Source organism: Panthera tigris, chromosome C1 (assembly GCF_018350195.1).
Source record: "Panthera tigris isolate Pti1 chromosome C1, P.tigris_Pti1_mat1.1, whole genome shotgun sequence".
In the NCBI taxonomy this organism is placed as follows: Eukaryota; Metazoa; Chordata; class Mammalia; order Carnivora; family Felidae; genus Panthera; species Panthera tigris.
In genome coordinates, this window is record NC_056667.1 from 67,968,381 (window position 1) to 67,990,418 (window position 22,038).

General features: G+C 38.6%; 1 long non-coding RNA gene across 1 annotated transcript in view; it reads right to left on the reverse strand.

Annotated features, from left to right (window-relative positions):
• Nucleotides 1-3,971: 3,971 nt before the first annotated feature.
• LOC122241465 overlaps nt 3,972-22,038 on the reverse strand; it is a 50,089-nt gene continuing 32,022 nt past the window's right edge. The window contains exon 5 of the long non-coding RNA XR_006221633.1: nt 3,972-4,057. This is a non-coding gene — a long non-coding RNA (uncharacterized LOC122241465). The remainder of the gene's footprint in view (nt 4,058-22,038) is intronic.

A 22,038-nucleotide genomic window follows, 5' to 3' on the forward strand; every position in this document is an offset into this window, starting at 1 on the left:
CTGTAAGGAATCAGAGAGTGATTAATGACAGTAATTTCTCTTTTAATTTGTTTAGGAAATGTCTTAAGCTTTATGTTAGACTTCCAGGGCACAGACCCCATACCTTTGCTTTGTTTCATGTGTCCGAGCACAGTGAACCTACTGTGTGTGTTTCCTTGCATATTAGGACAGTGCAGTATGGCCATAATACTGCTGCATCTCCCAGGTCCTCTGGCTTAAACAAGTGCCTTTGAATTCTTCTGCCCTGTGGGGTGTGCAAGAAAATTCCATTACCTCCACAGAGAGGGGGCAGCTTCACGAGCTTCTTTCTTTCTATTCAGTCTCTTGGAATGGATGGAATTTGTGATTATGTTATATAGAAGTCTATTGTTCTGAACCTTTAAATAAAACTTTTTTTTTTTTCTTAAAAGCCCTCTTCTGGACCCTGAAGGTCACCGTTCAAGGGCTTTACCTTTATAAAAGTTTTCAACCTGGGATACAGGTTTATCCATGAATAAGCTTCAGAGTACTCATGAACAGAGTTTCTTGTGTTTTTTTTTTTCTTTAGTAAATTTTTTGAATGTGCATTTTTGTCTCAGGAGATAGTCCGCAGCTTTATTTGGATTCCCAAAAAGAACTTATAACCCCCAAAATTTTAAGAACTATTACCTTATACAGAATATTTTCAAATAAATAGAAATATTTAATATAAAGGAAATACAGCAGTTTACTTGGGCTAATGATTTTAATGAAAATAGAGTACTTATCAGCCCTCCTCATATAATGAATCTCAGTCTGAATCAGAACTAAGCTCACACTGTAAGCCTGCCTAGTTCCTTTCCCTGGGATATCATCATTCGTTCCTTATTTTTAACCTGTAACTCTGCTAAATGAGCATCTAAAAGGCTCTTAAAATTTTAAGATGTGCTTCTTTATTCAACATATATTTGTTAAGAGCCTATTACATTTAAGGTACTTCTATTTTTTTTTTAATTTTGTTAATGTTTATTTATTATTGAGAGACAGAGAGACACAGAGCGTGAGCAGGAGAGGGGTAGAGAGAGGGGAAGACACAGAATCTGAAGTAGGTCTCAGGCTCTGAGCTGTCAGCACAGAGCCCGACATGTGGCTCGAACTCACAAACCACGAGATCATGACCTGAGCCAAAGTTAGTCAGTTAACCAACTGAGCCACCCAGGCGCCCCGTTTAAGGTACTTCTAGATTTCAGAAATATCCAAGTATCCCTCTTTAAGAAGTTCCGGGGGGATGGGGAGGCTGTGCCTGGGTGGCTCAGTAGGTTAAGCTTAGGACTCTTGGTTTCAGCTCAGGTCATGATCTCACAGTTCATGGGTTCAAGCTCTGTACTGAACTCCCCTCTCTCTGCCCCTCCCCAGCTTGTGCTCTCTCTCTCTCTCAAAATAAATTGGAAAAAAAAAAAAGTCCCTGGACCTCTGGCCAAGACAATCTACTAAGAAAAGAAATTCAACCAACTGATATGTTTGTAAAAAGGGAAAACATGTGAGGCTTCAGATTTTCAAAACATGTTGTATATCCTCCTTTTGAGATATAAACACAAGGGCTAAAAACAAATGACTGTGACCCTTTGACAAGAACCATACCACACCCAAACCTGTTTGTTCTGCCACCGCATTCCGCCCACTTGCAGATTTGGCTGGAGAGGGATGCTCGTGGGTGACAGAATGGAGGGATGGAAATTTAGAGGTGGCTCCCATGAGTGGAATGGGAGGAAGGGTCATCAAAAGGCAAGAAGGAACCAGCTTGTTTGAGATTTAGGCTAAGACACTATGTTTGACTGATTTGATCTTACAGATTCCCTAAAGCTCCATCAGAATGTGATTTTACAACTCTCTTGAGGATAGTCCCACCGGAGATTGCAGGGTGACCTTCCAATTTCTCGATAAGACCCAATCTTTGGATGAGATCTAGCTGTTACTGTTTCTTCCATTCCCCGGCATCTGAGACTCTTCTCACTCTGTCCCAAATTTTTCTTTGATTCCAACTGATTCCCAGGAGTAGGAAGACAAAGAAAATGGGAAATGAGTTGATATGGAGAGGAATGGAGTTCTTCTAATTCTCTCTCACTATGACCCAGACTACCAATAACAAATGCCATAGATTTGATCTTCTCAATATTCCATTTGCTTTTAGCCTCATTCCTAATGTAAAATTCAGTGCCCAGCTTCAATTCATCATGAAATCCAGGACTATCTTGGAGAGAATGAAATGGAGTTGCAGCCCTATTTCCAGAAACTATAAAAGGTTGTTTGGACTATCTATATAGAAGACTTAGTTTTTGAACATTCCTAGTTAAAAATCATAGAATTGGCAAGCTGCCGTCCTCATTTCTAGGTTTTTCATTTCTTTGTAAATTTTTCCTACACTCCTCTCTAGGCAAACCTACACTTTTCCTGCTGAGATTCCTTAAGTCATAGAGTAAAATGTCACCTACAGGAAACATGTGATTCATTTCACTCTTGCTGGTAGGTACATTCAGAATTCTACTTCAAGTGGGTTATTTCCCGTTTTTTAATCTAAACCTTACTGTGCTGCCTGCAGTGGAAGCCTCAACCACAGCCGCTGAAATAAAGTCTTTAGAGAAACACTTAAAGGAGACCTGGTTGTTCTGGTGCTGCTTCTGAAGAAGTTCCAATCAGCAGCAGGGTAAAATTTATGGGATGCTTACGAGATTTTTGGTTTCTTAAAAGGGCACACATGTCGCAGAGAATCTGAATATATTCTATGAAAATTGTACAGACGCCTCAACCGGCACAAGGACATGCACAGAAAATTTGAGAGGTCACCGTCTGGCAGGACCACACTCAAATCATCGTAGACAAATGAGATAAGTCCTGTTTAAAGACTTAAAATGAAAGAAAGTGACTCTGTAACTTCAACTGGGGAGCCCTGCCCATATCTGAGTGTTATCTTTAGTTCTAGGATCCGTCTTTAGCATTTATTGGTACCAGCCCTGCATGGTTTTTATTTATTTATTTTTTAGCCTACAAGTTGGGTAAGGATAAACAAAACTTTGGCCAAAAACTCTGTAAGTACATGAGGATCTCTACTTTGTAGAAAAGAAATAATAATTTAAAAATAGAGAATATTTTGATAGCTCATACCAATATGTGTGGGTAATGTCTACTCTTAGTTTTCTTTTTTTAGATTTCTGATTATCCAGAGTTATATAGGCTGAGACGAAATGGCTTGCATATATGTATTGTAATCAAATTGAAGGACATATTTTATTTTTCTGTTTTTTTAATGTTTATTTATTTTTGAGAGAGAGGAAGAGAGGGAATACGCACGTGCACAAGTGGGGGAGGGGCAGAGAGAGAGAGAGAGAGAGAGAGAGAGAGACAGGATCCAAAGAGGGCTCTGTGCTGACAGCAAAGAGGGCTCGAACTCAGGAACCATAAGCTCATGACCTGAACCGAAGTCAGAGGCTTAACGGACTGAGCCACCCAGGTGCCCCAGGACATATTTTAAAAGTGTTTATTATACTCCCCCTACTACTGGAGGAAGAGCTGATACTCCATTAACTTTTTTTTTTTTTAATTTTTTTTTTTTAACGTTTATTTATTTTTGAGACAGAGAGAGACAGAGCATGAACGGGGGAGGGTCAGAGAGAGAGGGAGACACAGAATCTGAAACAGGCTCCAGGCTCTGAGCTGTCAGCACAGAGCCCGACGCGGGGCTTGAACTCACGGACCGCGAGATCATGACCTGAGCTGAAGTCGGACGCTTAACCGACTGAGCCACCCAGGCACCCCTTTTTTTTTTTTTTTTTTTAATTTTTTATTTATTTATTTATTTATTTTTCTGAACCGAAGTCAGAAGCTTAACGGACTGAGCCACCCAGGTGCCCCAGGACATATTTTAAAAGTGTTTATTATACTCCCCCTACTACTGAAGGAAGAGCTGATACTCCATTAACTTGGATCAGGTGAGACGACCCAGGTACTCACCAGTCTTCACCCAGCAGTCCACAGTGCTGGATGCACTCCTTTGATGCCAGGCTATGGTGGCCTGGTGTGCCATGCTCCCTTGTAGATTACTCTTAGGTTAAAATAAAGATGGGGAAGAGTAAGCGAGACACAAATTGGCTTGTTAGGAAAATGAGAATTGGTGGCATCATCATCATCATAATAATATAAGTGATATTTTCATTGCTATAGCACATTATAATTTTCCAAGTATTTATCTGCAAGGTGCTTTGACCTTTCTAATCATCTTTTGAGGAATATAGAGCAAGTATTATTAACTCATTTCATAGAATAGGAAATTTAAATCAAGGGTTGTAGAGTGGTAACAGGCATTGTTTCTGCCAGTATAATATTTAATAAAACATTAAATTAGCTGTCCATACTTCAAAAATCGGAGATTTCACATTAAAAAACCGGTATCTGACTTATCGAGGATAGTTGAGAGTTCTGCCACCGCTGAATAATCCTGGGTCCATGTGCTCCATGACAACATAGTACACTATTTCCTTTTGCCTTATTTCCAGTCTCCTTACTCCTTCAGCTTTACTCACCAGGCCTTTCTAGGCATATGATTTTTGCACCCATAATGTAGAAAAACTTTTATAAGGCCATGTCTTGAAGCCATGATGGAGGGAGGCCTGAAGTGCAGCTCTACTGCTGCATTTTTTAAATCACAACATGTTCACACCGGGACTGTCTGGCCACCGCCACCTTCTCTCCTCTACTCCGAGAACGTTCTGTTCCACTGAACTTCTCACACTTACGCAAGAGGCCAGGTGCCCCCACGGCCCCATGTGGTTGGTGCTCTTCTTTATGTTTTTCATACTGCCTGCTTGCCACTCTCCCTCTCCTTACTTTATTCTAGTGTTCCACTCAAAGATCTCCTGTTCTCTGTTCTCTACAGCCATCTCAGAGCCCACCCGCAGCTTCCTACCTCTCTCCATGTCATTATTTATTCAGCCTGTCATTTATTCAATAAGCATCCGATGAGTAGATTAAAAAAGGAAAGAGTAGTAGTATGCCAGTGCACTAGTCCACACTTGACTTGCTCTTCTTCCCAGGTCTATGTTGCGGTGAAAACATTACAGTTTCCTCCTCTGTTTCAACTGTGGCTCCGTTCACTTAATAATAAAGATTTTGGGAAGAATGATATTGAGCCACATCTATCACAGGCACTGTGTTCGAATTTGGGCAACCTCTCTTCGAGGTGGGCCAACATAAAGCTTGTCGATTCAGTATTTTTAATATATTTATCAAGAACGCTCCTTGCTTGAGCAGAGTAACTCATGTTTCTTTACCACTTTAGTAAACAGGGAAAACATTAATTCAAACTGTGGAGAAGGCAGTATTCTGCTTTCCCCCAGCAGGAGACAAATTGGTGCCTGGCAGGGAAAATTATGTGTCGAAAAATAATGCAGAAGAGATAAGGGCTAGCCCCAGTTATTGATTCATTACACAGATATTTTTAAACAGCTATTGTGTTTCAATACCAAGCTAGGCCCTGCAGATAAGTAGATATGTAAGTAAATAAGAGCCGTGGATCTTATGGGTGTATACAGGCATCTGAACAGGGTATAGGGGATACAAAGGAGACAGCAGTCAATGAAATCAACAAAATCCATAAATAAGTTGATCCTTGAGCTGCACCCTAACAGATACAGTATATTTTGCATTCACTTTGAATAGGATATTAAGGACTGGTTAGTATTACGAAATAACTTGGGAAGATGGACTTTTCCTTCATGAAGATATACAGCATATGAAAAACACTTAAGAACATAGCGGGTACATAAAGAAAGTGCACAGTAGATGCAGAATAAATATACAGTATACAGTCTCCACACGCTACTAGAGTTTCAGGTCTGGTTCAATTACTTGCTAAAAATGTGACCTCGGACAAGTTGCTTCACATCTCTGTGCTTCAGTTGCTCCCTCTTTTAAAAGGAGATGATAATGTTACCTACTTTATAAATCGTGGCAATAAGTGAGATAACGTATGTAAAATGTTTAGCACAATACCTGGCACATGGTAATAAAAAAGTTAGCTATTAGAATTATTAGAATGTGATATAGTATAAGCCCATACAATATGTTGCTTTGAAATAGCCAGCATCAAAGAAAAGATCATATATTTCAAAGCTCTTATTAATGAAAACTTAGATAATTAAAACAAAAAAAGAAATCTAATATCTAATATGCCTTGCATCATTTATGTTTCAGTTTTACATTTTATTCTCACTCATCTTAATGAAACCAGACCAGGTCTCATAATTGCCCTTCTGCAACTAACTGTTCAGTATTCAGTTTCTTGAATTTTTCAGCAAGGTTCATCTTCCAGCTGTAATGCATTAGCATAATACTACTGTGCTGATGCCTCCAATACTGCCTATTTCCAAAGAGATACATTCTCAGCAACAAATTTTTACTTTCAAACTGATTAAAAATTGCGAGTCTTTCTTTTTCTTTGTTACATACCGACACATATATCTATACATCTTTTTTCGTAATATAGTATATTAATTATTTTATACTCCCCATCAGAATTATTATTATTAAACATATTATTTTATTAAGAATATTTTACGAATATTAAAATAACATATAAATGTACACACACAATGTTCTTCTGAGAAAAAAACTGTCTTAAAAAGCCTTTATTTCCTCCCAATTCTTTGGTTATTCCCATTTAATTCAGATTAAACTGAGGCTTGAGTCTTGTCTAGATAGAGTAAAATAACATTTAAAAGGTTTTTCACATTGGAGGGCTCAACATTTTCCTTTTTTTAGTTTTTTTTATTAAAAAATGTTTTTTAACGTTTACCTATCATTGAGAGACAGAGAGAGACAGAGCATGAGCATGGGAGGGGCAGGGAGAGGGGGAGACACAGAATCCAAAGCAGACTCCAGGCTCTGAGCTGTCAGTTCTGGTAGAGCCTGACGCAGAGCTCAAACCCACAAACCGCAAGATCATGACCTAAGCCTAAGCCAGACACTTAACGGACTGAGGCACCCAGGTGCCCCTAGGTTTATTTATTTTTATTTATTTTGAGAGAGAGAGAGAGAGAGAGAGAGAGAGAGAGCACGCGAGTGCACAAGCAGGGAAGGGCAGAGAGAGAAGGAGAGAGAGAATCCCAAGCAGGCTCCGCACTGTCAGCACAGAGCCTGATGCGCGGCTGGATCTCAGGAACCATGAGATCATGGCCTGAGCAAAAATCAAGAGCTGGATGCTTAACCAACAGGAGCCACCCAGGCGCCCCATCTACATTCTCTTGATAACATACTTTCCTTTCATTCTGTGCTTACCTACCAGAAATAATCTTGGGCCTTTCTATGTAGTAAAAAATATATACTATTCTATGAAAGAATTAATTCAGCTTTTAAAAATACAGCGTAATAATGGGGCCTCAGTGGCTCAGTTGGTTAAGTCACCTCCCTCAGCTCAGGTCATGATCTTATGATTCGGGAGTTCGAGCCCTATATCTGGCTCTCTGGCTCACTGCTGTCAGTGCAGAGTCCACTTCAGATCCTCTCTCCCCTTCTCTCTCTGCCCCTCCCCTGCTAGTGTGTGCGTGCTTTCTCAAAAATAAACATGAAAAAAAAACCACAGTGTAATAAAAGTACAATTAAGGAAAGTTATATCGGTGGAATATTGTAAGAGATCAGGGCTTTATTATTTTCTAATATCCACTCAAACTGAAATAATAAACATTACCAAATAGAGGCTCTTCCCTCTTTCAAAGGCATTTTTTATTTTACAAAATTGGGATGATCTCCTACCTGGAAGCAAAGTACCCTGTCCTGTATTATCGTTTCCGTATCACCTCTTGGGCTAGCACAGGGAAGTTTGAGATTTGCGTGAGAGCAGCTTCAGAATTGCTTCCCTGTCTGTGTTCCTCTGTTGTGTTCCAGGCCCTCTGCCATGCTCTTGGGCAGCACCTGGCACCATTGCCCTTTTCGTATCTTTTCCCTTCTTCTCATGTCCAAGTCTTATGTCCCAGACTGATACATTGTTCATTATTTATTATAGAGAAATCGAGCCTTCCCTTTATCCAGTGTTGCCCATCAGGCTATGCCCAGAAGGACCTTGACTTTCTCAACTTGAGCGTCTCATCCAGATTTATCTGTTGTTTTTTTTTCCCTTAACAAAAGAACCATTCATGTGTGATAGAAGTGTTGTTCCTGCCAAAAAGGCAAGTAATAGTGGTCTTTTTTCTTTTTTATAAAACAAGATTATAAGGCTTCTTTTCCTCTCCATTATGTTGATTTTTTTAAAAAAAATATTAAAAAGTGTGTTCTATGTGTAAAACTGGGTGCAGAACAATTCAATCTTTACTTTCAATAACTCACATTACAGGAAATGAATCCCAGGAATCTGAAGCAGATAGCTACATACATATGTTTTGGTGTGCTCAGGATAGAAAGAACTTCACATGTGTTCATGGAATCTCTGCCAATTATTTCTGAGGTATTTGGAGAATGAGGCAGAATCAAGAAAACTGAAGATGAGGCGGCACCTGGGTGGCTCAGTCAGTTAAACATCAGACTCTTGATTTCAGCTCAGGTCATGATGAGATCACATTCCAAGTGTGGCTCTGCACTAACAGTGCTGAGCCCACTTGGGACTCTCTCTCCACCTCTCTCTCTGCCTCTCCACCCCTGCTCATGCACACACACACACACACACACACACACACACACACACACATACTCTCTGTCTCTCTCTCTCAAAATAAATAAATAAATAAACATTAAAAAGAAATACAAATGCCTGGGTGGCTCAATCAGTTCAGCGTCCAACTCTTGAGTTTGGCTCAGGTCATGATCTTATGGTTTGTGGGTTTGAGCCCCACATTGGGCTCTATCCTCACAGTGCAGAGTCTGCTTGGGATTCTCTCTCTCTCTCTCTCTCTGTCTCTCTCCACCCCTTCCCTGCTCATACTCGTGCTCTCTCTCTCTCTCTCTCTGTCTCTTTCAAAATAAATAAATACACTTAAAAGAAACAAAAAATCTATATAAATTATTAAAAATAAAAAACAAACAAAAGAAAACTGAAGATGAGTCTATGGTAATCTGATTTTATTTCAGAGGAAAGAAAGGTTCTGAGAACGGGAAACCAACGATTTTGACATCAGTCCCTAGCAAAATTTGGACAAAATTATTAAAGTAAAAATGAAAATTTTGAGAAAATGTTAGCGACTGTTAAGGATCATTATGAGTTCACTAAGAACAAAGTAGCCCTAGGTAAACTAAATTACTTTTACCCTTGAAAAAAAAAAGGATAACTTAATTTTGGCAAGTCTTTTAATCAAAAGACTCATATATTCCTAGAAGATAAGTTGGAGCTATTTTACAGTATAGTTAAAAAGTTTCCAAAAATGGCAGCATTAACTCTTTAAGAGTGATTAGGAATGAATTTTGGAGTCAGAGCTTTGGTGGTTCAAACTGAAATTTATCAGCTATGTAAATTTGGGCAAATTGCATAAACTTCCTGAACCTTATTATCCTCAACTGTAATGAAGGATTAAAACTATCTGTGCCACAAAGATGATGTGCTTCTTAAATGACATAATGTATATGAAATGCTTTTTACCTATCTTTAAATAAGTACTCAATAAAAATGATAGATATTATATTTTATTCTCATTAGCTAAGCGTGATTGAGTATTGTCAATCTAAAAATAGATCTCTGAGAATTGTACTATCACTTATTTATTTATTTATTTATTTATTTAGGCCAGTGATTTGAAAGGAAACATGGAAGGCATAATAATTATATTGACAGTCCCCTGGCTATGCTGTGAGCTTTTTCAGGAAAGTGACCATGGCTCATGGCTTTGGGTACTGTCACTGCCTGACATAGTGCCTGACCCATAATAGCCACACAGATGTCTTTCCAAAAATGATACAAAATAAAATATGGTAACTAAGACATTGGATAAAAAAATCAGGACTCAAAAGTGCCACAAATAATTACAACAATGGGCCAGTACCAAAAATGAGCTCTAATATCGATGAATATAAAGTCCACTATTTCCATGCAAAGAACACGTTGCAAGAGACTGGACCAGACAGAATTTGGTGTGAAAAATATTTAGACATTTTAGTTTTGTAAAAGTTCAACAACTAACAATATGTTAATGATACCAACCTCTCCTCAGAGTGCATTTCCTGCCTTCATAAAACTCTAAATTATTAGAAATAGAGTACAGAACAAGGCAGGCATCAGTACCCACGTACTTTGCATAATTAGACCACTTCTCAAGTAATGCATTCAGTTCTGCTGCCACATTTAGAACAGACATGGACAAACTGGAATCTATCCAATATGGTGAGAAACCTTAAAAGCCATCTCATATTAGAATGATTAAAGGAATGTTCAGACTGAAAAAAGAGTAGACTTAGGGAAAAATGATAGCCATTTTTCAAATAGTTGAATAACTTTCATGTGGAATAGGGATTAAATTTATCCTCAAAGTTTCATGAGGCTTCAGAAAAAAATCATACCAAAGAATAGACAATTCAGGGAGATATTGGTCAAAAATGAGGAAGATCTCTATCTAAAATCAGAATGGATTGTCTTAGACTTAGTAATGCATTCTCTTCAAAATCATTTAATTTCATTGTATTTAGAAAATGTTACCATTCACATTTATATGCAAACCTTGTATAAGCCCTGTATAAAAAGGAACTCTTCAAGAATCTGCAGGTTAGTTACATCACTTACAGTGTCCATATACACACTTCTAAATGTACGACTAAATATTTACTTAGCAAAAATCTATTCAATATCATTATGTACATGTCAGTTTTGTGCTAGCTGTTGGGCAAGTTGAGGAAAAGACAATATTATATAAGGAATTTTTGCTTTGGGTAGGATATCGGGCCAAACTTTGATATTTGAGTTTACATCAACCCCCTTCCCCTTCAAAAAAGAAGACTTTGCTTGATTTAAATGTCAGTGAAAAAATTAATATCCCACTACTTCCAGAGTACATTGATAAAATGGGTAGAAAATGTAAGTCAAAGACACGCCATTTACATGTATTTAGCTCCATTATTTTCTAAACTTTGTTCTGATCATGTTGTACTTACAATGATTAATAAAACAAATAATTTGGCATGTTTCAAAAATCTTATCTTACCACTTGCAAACTTGAATTCCATTTATACATATACCTATAAAGAGATATATAGTCTATTAACTTTTTTAAATACCACCATTAATAAAAAAAAAAATTGAGTACCAACTGTCTACTAGTCCCTAAGGTGTGAAAGATCCCCTTTTCTTAAGAAGTTTACAGAACATTTCTCCTATTATCGTTCTCCCATAAGAAGCACTAAAAGAATCATAACTACCAGATGTATTTGATTTGCTATCAGAAAGTTTAAGAGCAAAAAGTTACAACATATTCAGTCATGTTCATTTTAATTGTTTGGGGAACTCCAATTTCCTTTGCCTTTTGTTTTCCAAGTGCTGGCTTTCAAAAAAGAAAAAGGTTAAAATATAGTAATTCTCTATGCTTATAAAAGCTATATTTTTAGGGAATGAACATGAAAACAAATCTATTTTTGTTCAATGGTTAATGAGAAGAGGATGGTTTCTAAAAAGGACACAAACAGAAAGCAGTAGAACTGCCTCGTCCTGCTCAGTGCAGCCCAATCCTGATTCAGCAAATAGGTATTTGCCAGTAGCAATGAGCATTGTGTACTACAATGACGATGCTGCTTAACTCGATACTGTTCCCACACCTCTGTTAGTCGAACCCAGTGCGTGGGTAACTCATGAAGTCACTGGGTACCTGAGCGAAATTTTGAAAGCAATGGAGGTTATGAGGGTTTAGGGACAGGTGGAACTGGCTACATGATCACAGCCACGCCCACCTCTTAAACTGCACTTGGCAACGAAATTCATGCCAATATGACACCTGTCTGCGTAGGAAATTCATGACGAGACAGAAGGGCAGGCTTCGGATCACAATAATAGTGACTGTGATCTCCCCAGAAGCCTCTCCGGGAAAAACTCAATACTCCTTCCTCACTTGTACGCCAACTGGAATTTGAAGGGAGCTTGCTAACTGAGGTTCTGTGTGGACCCAGAAGTACAACTGATAAGGTAAGGGCAATTATCTCTTGGTTTGATCACTAGAGATTGATTATAAAGGGTTTCCCTGCTCCATCTTCCCTTTCAAATGTAGATTACTGGGGCAATCTTCTTGGCAGTGTATTTCAGGGTCTTGAACTTGAGAGATAGAACTGTTTGGTGCCTGCTCTAAAAAAGAGACATCCAGCCCCTGCTATAGTTAACTGTGCAGTTTCTGGCTAATGGGATACAGAGAAATGAGGATGATGGTGAGCAGTGGTCGAGTGTTAAGGAGTGATTTCAGAGGAATGTGTCAAAGCAGCTCATCTCCCGGGCCCTACATGACAATGCTTTTTAGTAGCCACCTGTATTCAGAGATTTAAATTTATGAAAAGAGAATCATAATGATATCTTAATTGCTCTAAGGATGTCTTTTCAAGGGAATTGTCACAGATACAGTTCCTTCAGAGGAACTGAGAAACCAAAGGGTGACGGTTTTATTACGGAAGAGCTGAGGAAAGCCTCTGCCCTAGAAGTTAACGTTTATGGATCTCTTTGGCAAATAATAGTCTCCATTGCAATACTGCTGTGTTTGATGAGGATTCAAAAAGTCTTAATCAAATCTAGCAGTCATTCCTGCTTCTTTCTCTTCTAATCTTCCTGATCCTGAATTATGAGATCCTTATCTATTAAAATAAAACACCATTTGTTAAAGCCTTTTCAAAATTAAGACAAAAACCATCAAAACTAATTGTGTGCTAGTATCAAACAAACACATTTTTTAAGTTTGATGAATTGTTTGTAAGCACTAATCAAGTGGGTGGAGTCATAAAAGAGGGAGGGAACCAACTGAAACAATATATGTAATTTGTTTGCATTATTATTTGAGATAATTACAAAGCAAGCGTTCAAAAGCTGTTCTTTATCTTTATACCAGAAGGGAGAAAAATAGGGAGGAGAGGAAAAGCACAAGAACACCCAGCCATTGTCAGCTGCAATCTAAAATATTGCCGGATTCACAGTTGTCGAACATTAGCATTACTAAGAATGCCAGGGACAGAAGTGTCACGTTGAATGTAGAGTGATGACTTCATAGGAAGGCAGAGCTGAGGATATGACCAGTTTGCAGTTACAGAGAAATCAGCTTTAATTAATTTGAGTGCCAGCTCTGTGTATAATTACACAGCATGAGAGTTTGCATGCAAATGCGGAAATGCTGATTGTTCAAATACTTGCACTTGCTCATTAATACGTTGGGACTAAGCAGGGCTGGCAAGCAGACAGGGTAGAGCGCACACAGTGCCTGCAGGCTAATTTGTATTATACTGTAGTTAGCAAACAGATTTCAGATGTTTCTCCTTTCTTTAAATAATAAGCACAAAAATATGTGTGTCATTTTCATCTGTGACATACCTTGTTTTCTTCTTGATTAAAATAAAATGTTTGGGGTTGTTTTTAAAAAAAAAACTGCCGGTACACTGAACATTGCTATAATGTCGATTCGTAACTATTATACCCGTTATAGGTTCTATTTCACATTTATGTAATTATCCAAAATGGACATTTTTCATAATTGGTGAAGCTATACTCAGAAAAGGTAAATTTATAATTAAATCCCAGAAGGAATAAAACAATGGTCACAGTAGAATTATCTACTTGTCTGCTAGTATCTACTATCTTCTGGCCAGCTTCAGCTAGGGCTACGGGCTTCAGGTCAAGGACTGTTTTCTTTAGGAAAGCAGCTAACCCTAAAATGGACTGAGGTGAGATTTTTCCAATCTGACCACTGAATCTTTTAGCAGAGATCAATTTCAACCAAATTCCCAACTTCCCTGACAATGCCTCAGGGAAAAATCCTCTTAAATCACAACCTCAGGAATATGTGATACTTTCTTTTAAAAAAATAGTATAAGAGGGGCGCCTAGGTGGCTCAGTCAGTTAAGTGTTCGACTTTGGCTCAGGTCATGATCTTGAGGTTCGTGGGTTCGAGCCCCGCATCTGGCTCTGTGCTGATGGCTTAGAGCCTAGATCCTGCTTCAGATTCTGTGTCTGCCTCTCTTTTTGCCCCTCCCCCTCTCACGTTCTGTACCTTTCTCTCTCAAAAATGAATAAACGTTAAAAAAATAAAAAGAAAATAGGGTAAGAAAATAAGGAATTTGCCAAAGTTCCATAAAACCTAGTACTACTACGGATGCTACCTATTTCCTTGGCAATATTTCATGCATTTCAATTCTACAAATATTTATGGAGCGCCTCTTTCTGTCAGACATCATGAAGCAGAGGATATACAACAGTAAGCAAGATAGACAAGCAAGATAGTCCCTGCATTTGCCATCTCTCTTCTCTCAGGAGTTGTACAAAGGAACCTAACTCAGTTTCCCTGGGAAATATATGCTATTAGCATTTATTACCTTGGAGAAGCCCACATTGCTGAAACCTGAGTCAATGGCTTTCCATAAACACAGTTCTCATGGCCTTTCTGGGAGACTAACTCCCTCTGTGACTTTTCTTTGACCCTATTGTGTAAGATAAAGGGAGCTGCCTCTGCCCCCAGGGCTGAATGGACACTGTGAAGGATATGCCAAACAGTCTATCAGGCAAGTCCCAAAGTCTATCTGTATAACAATAGATTGAAGAGGAAGGCTGTCAATATCCTTTCTGAAAGTCTACATCTGTGAGAATAGTCATTTTTCAAAGAAGAAAGTTGGACACAGCGCATGAATGGATATAGGACAATTCATGCCATTTCATCTGGCCAAAAGTAAGCAGTCAACTCAGTATATGACATGCTGGGGAACACAGACTAGAGTGTTCATCAGTATGACCCTTCCTCCCTTCCTAAAAAGTCTGTTCAAATATCCCACTGCCAAACACTTCCTACAGCTATGTATGATGAAAAAAGGTGAGAGTAAAAATATTCACACACAAGACTGGGACCCCCACTTCACTTTCAGCAAGGTCATAAGCCTCTCATCTTACATATAAAAAATACGCAAGGAAGGAAGGAAGGAGAAAATTCAGTAGTGCAAGAATCCAAGGGTATCTCCATGATGTATCCATGGTAATTTGGAAACAGTAGTTTTTATGGACTAACTATGAATTCCAAATACCCTGAGCTCAAACACCTTTTCCTCAAAACTCCATCATGATCAGATACCCACAATCAGAAAGCAAAAATCAGATACCCACAATCAGAAAGGAAAAAAATAACAAGCCAAAAATAAACTTCCAAAATATGTATGCATTCAGAAAATTCTATCTGCTGGCACCAAAATATTAAATGTACAGTAAAACCTTGGTTTGCAAGCATAAGTCGTTCCAGAAACATGCTTATAATCCAAAGCACACATATATCAAAGCAAATTTTAAGAACTATTGGCTCAGTTGTGATCATGTGATGTTCAGCATCATGTACTACTCATATTGCAAGACATCACTCATTTATCAAGTTAAAATTTGTTAGAAATGTTTGCTTATCTTGTAGAACACTTGTAGCACAAGTTACTCGCAATCCAAGATTTTACTGTGTATATATTTGGGATGTGGATATATTGATATCTTTACCAAGGAGAGCAAAAGAAAACAAATCTTAGAGGATGTTGTCTTCAGAAAATGACTTCTAGTGTGGGGTTGTGATAATATATGAAAAGACCTATATTCATGGGCAATGTAAGTAATTTATGGGGTAGGAAGGAAGGAGAATAAATGTGTAGAGAAGAAAAAAGATTTACTATGGAAATGAAAGGTGTTCAGGAAATATGAGGAAGCTCTAGCTTATAACACTCATCAAGAAAGCTTGCGACCTAGTACAGAAAGCACAATGCACCAGGGTGATTCAGAATGGTCTCCTGTGCTGATTATTGCACAGTGAGAACCATAGATAGGCTTCCAGCAGCTAATGATTCAGCAATGGTTAGATCAACAAGAACTGTTTCCACAGATTCATAGGTGCAGAATATGTACTTCAAGGGCATGAGAAGAATGAAGGTGATAATAGCTAGAATTAGAGTATGTGTGGAATTTTTACTCAAAAAGTGAAAAGAAAGAAGTAAGGCAAGAACATTTTTTTAGGAAGTGGAGATTTGACCATACTTGCTGGGGGAAAAAAGAGCTGGTGGAACAGGAGACATTGAAAGTACAAGGGGAAATGTGTCCTTAATGGGGCAGGAACTGGGGAGAGTCCAGGTTCTTATGCTACCTATAGAGATTTAAAAAACAAAACAAAACAAAACAAAGCAAAGCAAAAAAAATCTCACTCCAAGAAAAAAGAGGAAAAGAAGATGGTGACTGATGGTGGAGGTGAAGGAGATTGGGAGACTATGTGCCAGATGCCTCTGATCTAGTGAAGACATTAGTGAGATCATCCCCTAAGAAGGCATAGGAAAGGATGGACATGACAATGACTTTACTTTCTTACTGGAAAAAAAAAAAAGGTAGAGCAAAATAATTGACAATGAAATTAGGTGAGGAAACGAAAGACAATGGAGACATGGGAATGGGTCATTGTAAAAGCTTCACGTTAACTCACCCCAAGGTAAAGTGAGTAATGGGACTGGACTTGTGATTACCTAGCAGTCTATAAGTTTACATTCTCCAATATCAGTACACTTACAATGGCTGTTTACAGTGTAGCACTCTTGTATTCCACAATGAGAGGGGAACTTTGGGCAAGATACCTGCACATAAAGTAGAGGAGACAATTTATGTGCAAAAGAGCTTAGTCTTTGGGGAGAAACATACCATCTCTCTGGGGCTTCCCTTTCCCTCTGCTCTCCTGCATCCTCGCTGGTGACAGTCAATGAATTTATTTAACAGAGGAGAAAAAAAATCTGTATGGGGCTGCCTAGGTCTCCCTTTATCATAGCACTTTTTACCTACATAACCCACATTCCTGTTGGCTCACCCTCCTGGGTTCAGGCACTAAAATTAGGGCAGCGACTTCTAAAAACCTATGTTTAATACAGTACTCGTGTATCACGTGGCAAAGAGAGAGAGGGCCCCAATGGTCTAACTCTCTGCTTGATGGTCTGGAATTACCATTAACATTTCAGGGCAAGTGCCTTCTTAGGCTTAGCTGGCTGTTCCAGTTTTCCTGCCAGAAGACAGAAGCACAGCACATCAGTCATTGAGCAGCTGCCAATGGACACAGGGCATCCCCTGGGAGTGGCAGGCCTGGGTGTGGTATAACAGGGGCACGGAGCATTCTGAGATTCCTGGAGAGATTGGTGGTTGTGGTATGTGGATGTCTGGGCCCCCAAGGACCAGGTAGCACTCAGGAGGCAAAGGAACAATACAAACATTGTCTCAGAACACTTCCAGCCAGCCACTAGCCGCTTGTCTCAATTTCCTTTCTGTCTGGGCCTCTTTCCCTGCCTTCTGTTATCCTCTTGCCAAGCTTTCCCAGATCCCAAATCTAAGGGTCTTGTTGACCAGGGAAAAGAGTTTGTAGCGTGTAACAAAGAGGGAATGTTGAAGGTTTTTAAATAAAATAATGATACTAAACCTAACCCTCCAATCAAAGACTTTTTCAGGGTCTACTTTCTGTCAGTCACTGCAATGTATGTAGGAGATTTAAAGACAGACATAACAGGCCCTTTACGTATGGAGCTCACTATCAAATGAGAAGACAAACCTGTTTGACTAGAATACTTAATGATATAGAGGCACCAACAAGGGAGAGATTCCTTCTGCAGGAAAAGAAAAATATTAGCAAAGCAAATGACTGAAGCAATTGCACTTAGATAAGGAAATGTATATTAACAGGAAAAAAAACCCCTCTGTTTCAAGGAGGTTTTTCTGGCAGCAACATACAAAGTGGTTTGGATGCAGAAGAGTCTAAAGATCATTTATGAGGCTATCAGGATAATCTATAGGATGGATGAAAAAGAAGGTAGAAATGGCAACAATATCTCAGAGGAAGTATTGACAGGGTTTTGCAAATTATCATGGAAATGAACAGGAAAGTGGTCATACCTGACTTTGAGATTTCAAATATTGGTGATGACATTTAAAAAAAGGAAACATGAGGGGCGTCTAGGTGGCTCAGTTGGTTCTTGGTTTTGGCTCAGGTCATGATCTCACGGTTCGTGAGTTCAAGCCCTGCATGGGGTTCTTTGCTGACGGTGTGCAGTCTGCTTGGGATTCTCTCTCTCCCTCTCTCTCTACCCCTCCCCTGCTCATGCACACACTCTCTCAATCTCTCACTCTCAAAATAAATAAATAAAAACTTAAAAAAAAAGGAGATATGAGGAGGATACGGAAATGTGAGAGGGAAGATACTAAATTCACTTTGGATGTAATGAATTTTTAAGGTGCCAGAACCTATCTTTGTAGAGAAGAGAGGTGTACAGATGGATACATGTGTCCAGCACTCTGAGGATATGACAGAGCTATGGGGGGAGGGGAGGGTCACCCTCAGTCAAGGCCCAACTGGTAGATAAGATTGTCAGGAAGGAGAGAGAAGAGGGCTGAGAAACAAACTTTTAGATCACGTATATGAAAGCCTGAAGAGGGAGACAAAAGTTTCAGCCACACAGTTGGGGGGAAAAAACAACTAGGAATGTCCATTGAGAAAGGGTGGAAAGTTTCCGAAAGAAGGGAATGGTCAGGTGAAAAGGAGGAGATACAGACAAGGAAGATGAAATACGAGAAATCTGGATGTCACAATGAGTTAGTCATTGATGACCAATAGGAGAGAGGTTTCAGTGAAACTATGGGAAGAGAAATCCTATTGCTAAGTGATAACTTCTTACCGAACATCTTCAGTGTATCTGAATATTGAAACTAAAGCAAAGCATTAAGCTTTCTAGGAGTTTGTTCTTAAATGAGAGGAAGAAGAGATAAGGATAAGAGCTACCTCAAAGAGCCAGGCAAGTGACACCAGTTCAACTTGGTTGACTGCACCATTTTACCCAACCAGAGGCCTTTTGTAATTCTGGTTTCTCTCAGGCTCTTACTTCCTGTTGTCGGGTGAAGGTGGGTGGCAGTTAATGGGGAAAAGCTGATGATGTTCAAAGATGACTAAGGCTGTAAAAGACAATCAGGCTTTTCCTATAATTCATGCTTAGGAATTAAAAGAATCCACCACCACCACCCCCTACCTGTGTGCCTGTGTGTGTGTGTGTGTGTGTGTACACACACACAAGAAAGTCATCTCTACTCCACCAACTTGTCCTTGGTTTATTTTATCTTTTTGAGCAGTTTACCCTCATAGATGTGTGTGCTTATCTTTTGTGGCAAGACCTTTATAACATCCCTTTCATTTAAAGGTGTGTTCTTCAGGTACTAGTGATTTCTAAAGGCTACAGAATTCTCAGAATAGTTTGGTTCTCCAAGTAGCAAATTCAGTGGTTAAGTCTCCCTGTCTTATTATGTTTAGTTTAAGAAATACACTAAACTAGCAGCGCCTGGATGTCTCAGTCAGTTAAGCCTCTGACTTTAGCTCAGGTCATGATCTCCCAGTTCGTGAGTTTGAGCCCTGCGTCGGGCTCTGTGCTGACAGCTCAGAGCCTGGAGCCTGCTTTGGATTCTGTGTCTCCCTTTCTCTCTGCCCCTCCCCTACTCACGCCCTGTCTCTCTCCCTCTCAAAAATGAATAAACGTTAAGAGAAAGAAAGAAAGAAAGAAAGAAAGAAAGAAAGAAAGAAAGAAAGAAAGAGAGAGAGAAAGAAAGAAAGAGAAAGAGAGAGAAAGAAAGAAAGAAAGAAAAGAAAGAAAGAAAGAAAGAAAGAAAGAAAGAGAGAGAAAGAAAGAAAAAGAAAGAAAGAAAGAGGTTAAACTAGGCACACCTGGATGGCTCAGTCAGTGAAACATTTGACTTTGATTCAGGTCATGATCTCCCATTTCTTGAGTTTGAGTCCTGCGATGAGCTCTGTGCCGACAGCTCAGAGCCTGGATCCTGCTTCAGATTCTGTGTCTCCCTCTTTCTCTGCCCCTCTCCCATTCAGGCTCTCTCTCTCAAAAATAATAAACATTAAAAAGAAGAAGAAGAAGAAATAGGCTAAACTAGAAAATCCTAAGTGAATGTACATCTTTCCTTGGCTTTTACTTCCATGCACCGCACAAAGCAAACTGATAACAAATAGTGCCATATTCTCTGTGAGTAGAAAACTATTTCTTGCCCTATTCAAACACTTTTTTTTTATGAGACACCCACAAATCCTCTCAACTATAGACTGGTGCCTGTTTAAGTGTGCAGCTGAGGTGTGGTGCCTAGATTGTTAGAAGAGAATATAATCATGTGTTTACCAAAAAGGTCATCTCTGCGTTACCAGAGTTACATATGGGAAATACGAATTATTTGTGTGCAGTATTATCATAGTATTCCACTGCACAAAGTTGTGTTCTTTTCAAAATACAAGTAGCTATGTGATGTGTCTAGGCTTTTTCTATATTTATTTTTAGTTGCAGGAAGATCTCCATCTCATATAAGTCCAAGGATTTTTCTTCATCTATATATGTATGTATATATACACACACACATATACGCACATGTGCACGTACACACACACACACACACACACACACACACACTCTGTCAAGCACTCATGGAGGCACCTTCATAAACTTGCCCTGCATGGTTGTTGGTTTATCTGTCAAGGAAATTCATTACTAAGAGAATGCCTTGCTTTATATGCTTACTAAATTTTTAAAAAATGTTTTTCATTATATTTATGCAAACGTACCTTGGCTAGCTCATAATTTACCAAATGCGAGCATTTGTCAGGGTTATTTCCAATCACTCAGAAAAATGTGCCTTTGTGTATTTTGATTATTTAAAGCAATTTTGTTTCCATTATGCGTATGTGTGGCCAAAACAGCATGACTGTCTTGACTGAGGAAGTGGGAATACTCTTAATTTTCATACGTGCATCTGCAGAAGTACTTTTGATTGTTTACCCAATGTACAGATAGTGACGTGGGTATAAATGTTTTCTGCACACATTTATTTTCCTTGGCACTTCAGAAGGGAAGGGTAATGCAAAGGAAAATTACATATGCCATTGTTTGCATTAAAATATATATAATCAATTATAAGCTGAGGATATGCTTAAGATTTTGAAGCATAAAAATTAGGGTACACTCTTTATATAGAAATCTCTGTCTTGTGATCACATCTTATTTATACATTAGCTATAAACATCTGGAATTTTTTCCCTTTGGGCTTGTGCAAACTTTATACCAAACTGAAGTTCTCAGGGATCAAACAGTGTCATTCAAATTTGCTTACATTGCTTTGAAGCAAATCAGCTTATTTGCTCATTAGATGACAAAATAATAGTATTTCCCAATGAGACAGGAGAGGGAAATAGATCCAATTCAAGGCAAGGCATTAAGGACCACTATTCTGATTACGGTGTCGCTATATAACTGTAGAATCAAGTCTTATTCAGTTTTTCTGGGATATTATATTTCACTAAATTTCAAATGCTGTCAGTAGTAAGACACACCAATATTTTATAGTCTACAAAGAAAATTTAAAACTCTGCCAATGAAACTGTGATATCTCATTGATTGAACAGCCTTGTCCCAATTTCAGAAATGTTAAGACAAGGGGGGAAATGCATCTCATAATGGGTAAAATAGTATATATGGAATAATTACAGAGCTTTAGATCTTGTAGTCTATTTACTACATCAGCACAACTCAAAGGCGTTCCTTTCCTGGCAAGAGAAGATTTATTATCACCTTCATTCAATGGAACTAAAAATATATACTGTCTTTTCCAAACTGTTTCTACTCTTCCTCATTCATAGAGTTATCAAAATGATATTCTCTCTTTTAAGATAGTTGACTGTGTCTTTTTTTCACTTTATTGAGGTATAATTGTAAGCTATTTAAAGTGGACGATGTGATGATTTAATACATGTCTACGTTGTGAAAAGATTTTTCCCATTGAGTTAATTAACGTATCCATCCCCTCATAAATATACTTTTTCCTTTTTTCTTTTCCTATGTTTTCTTTTTTCTTTTCTG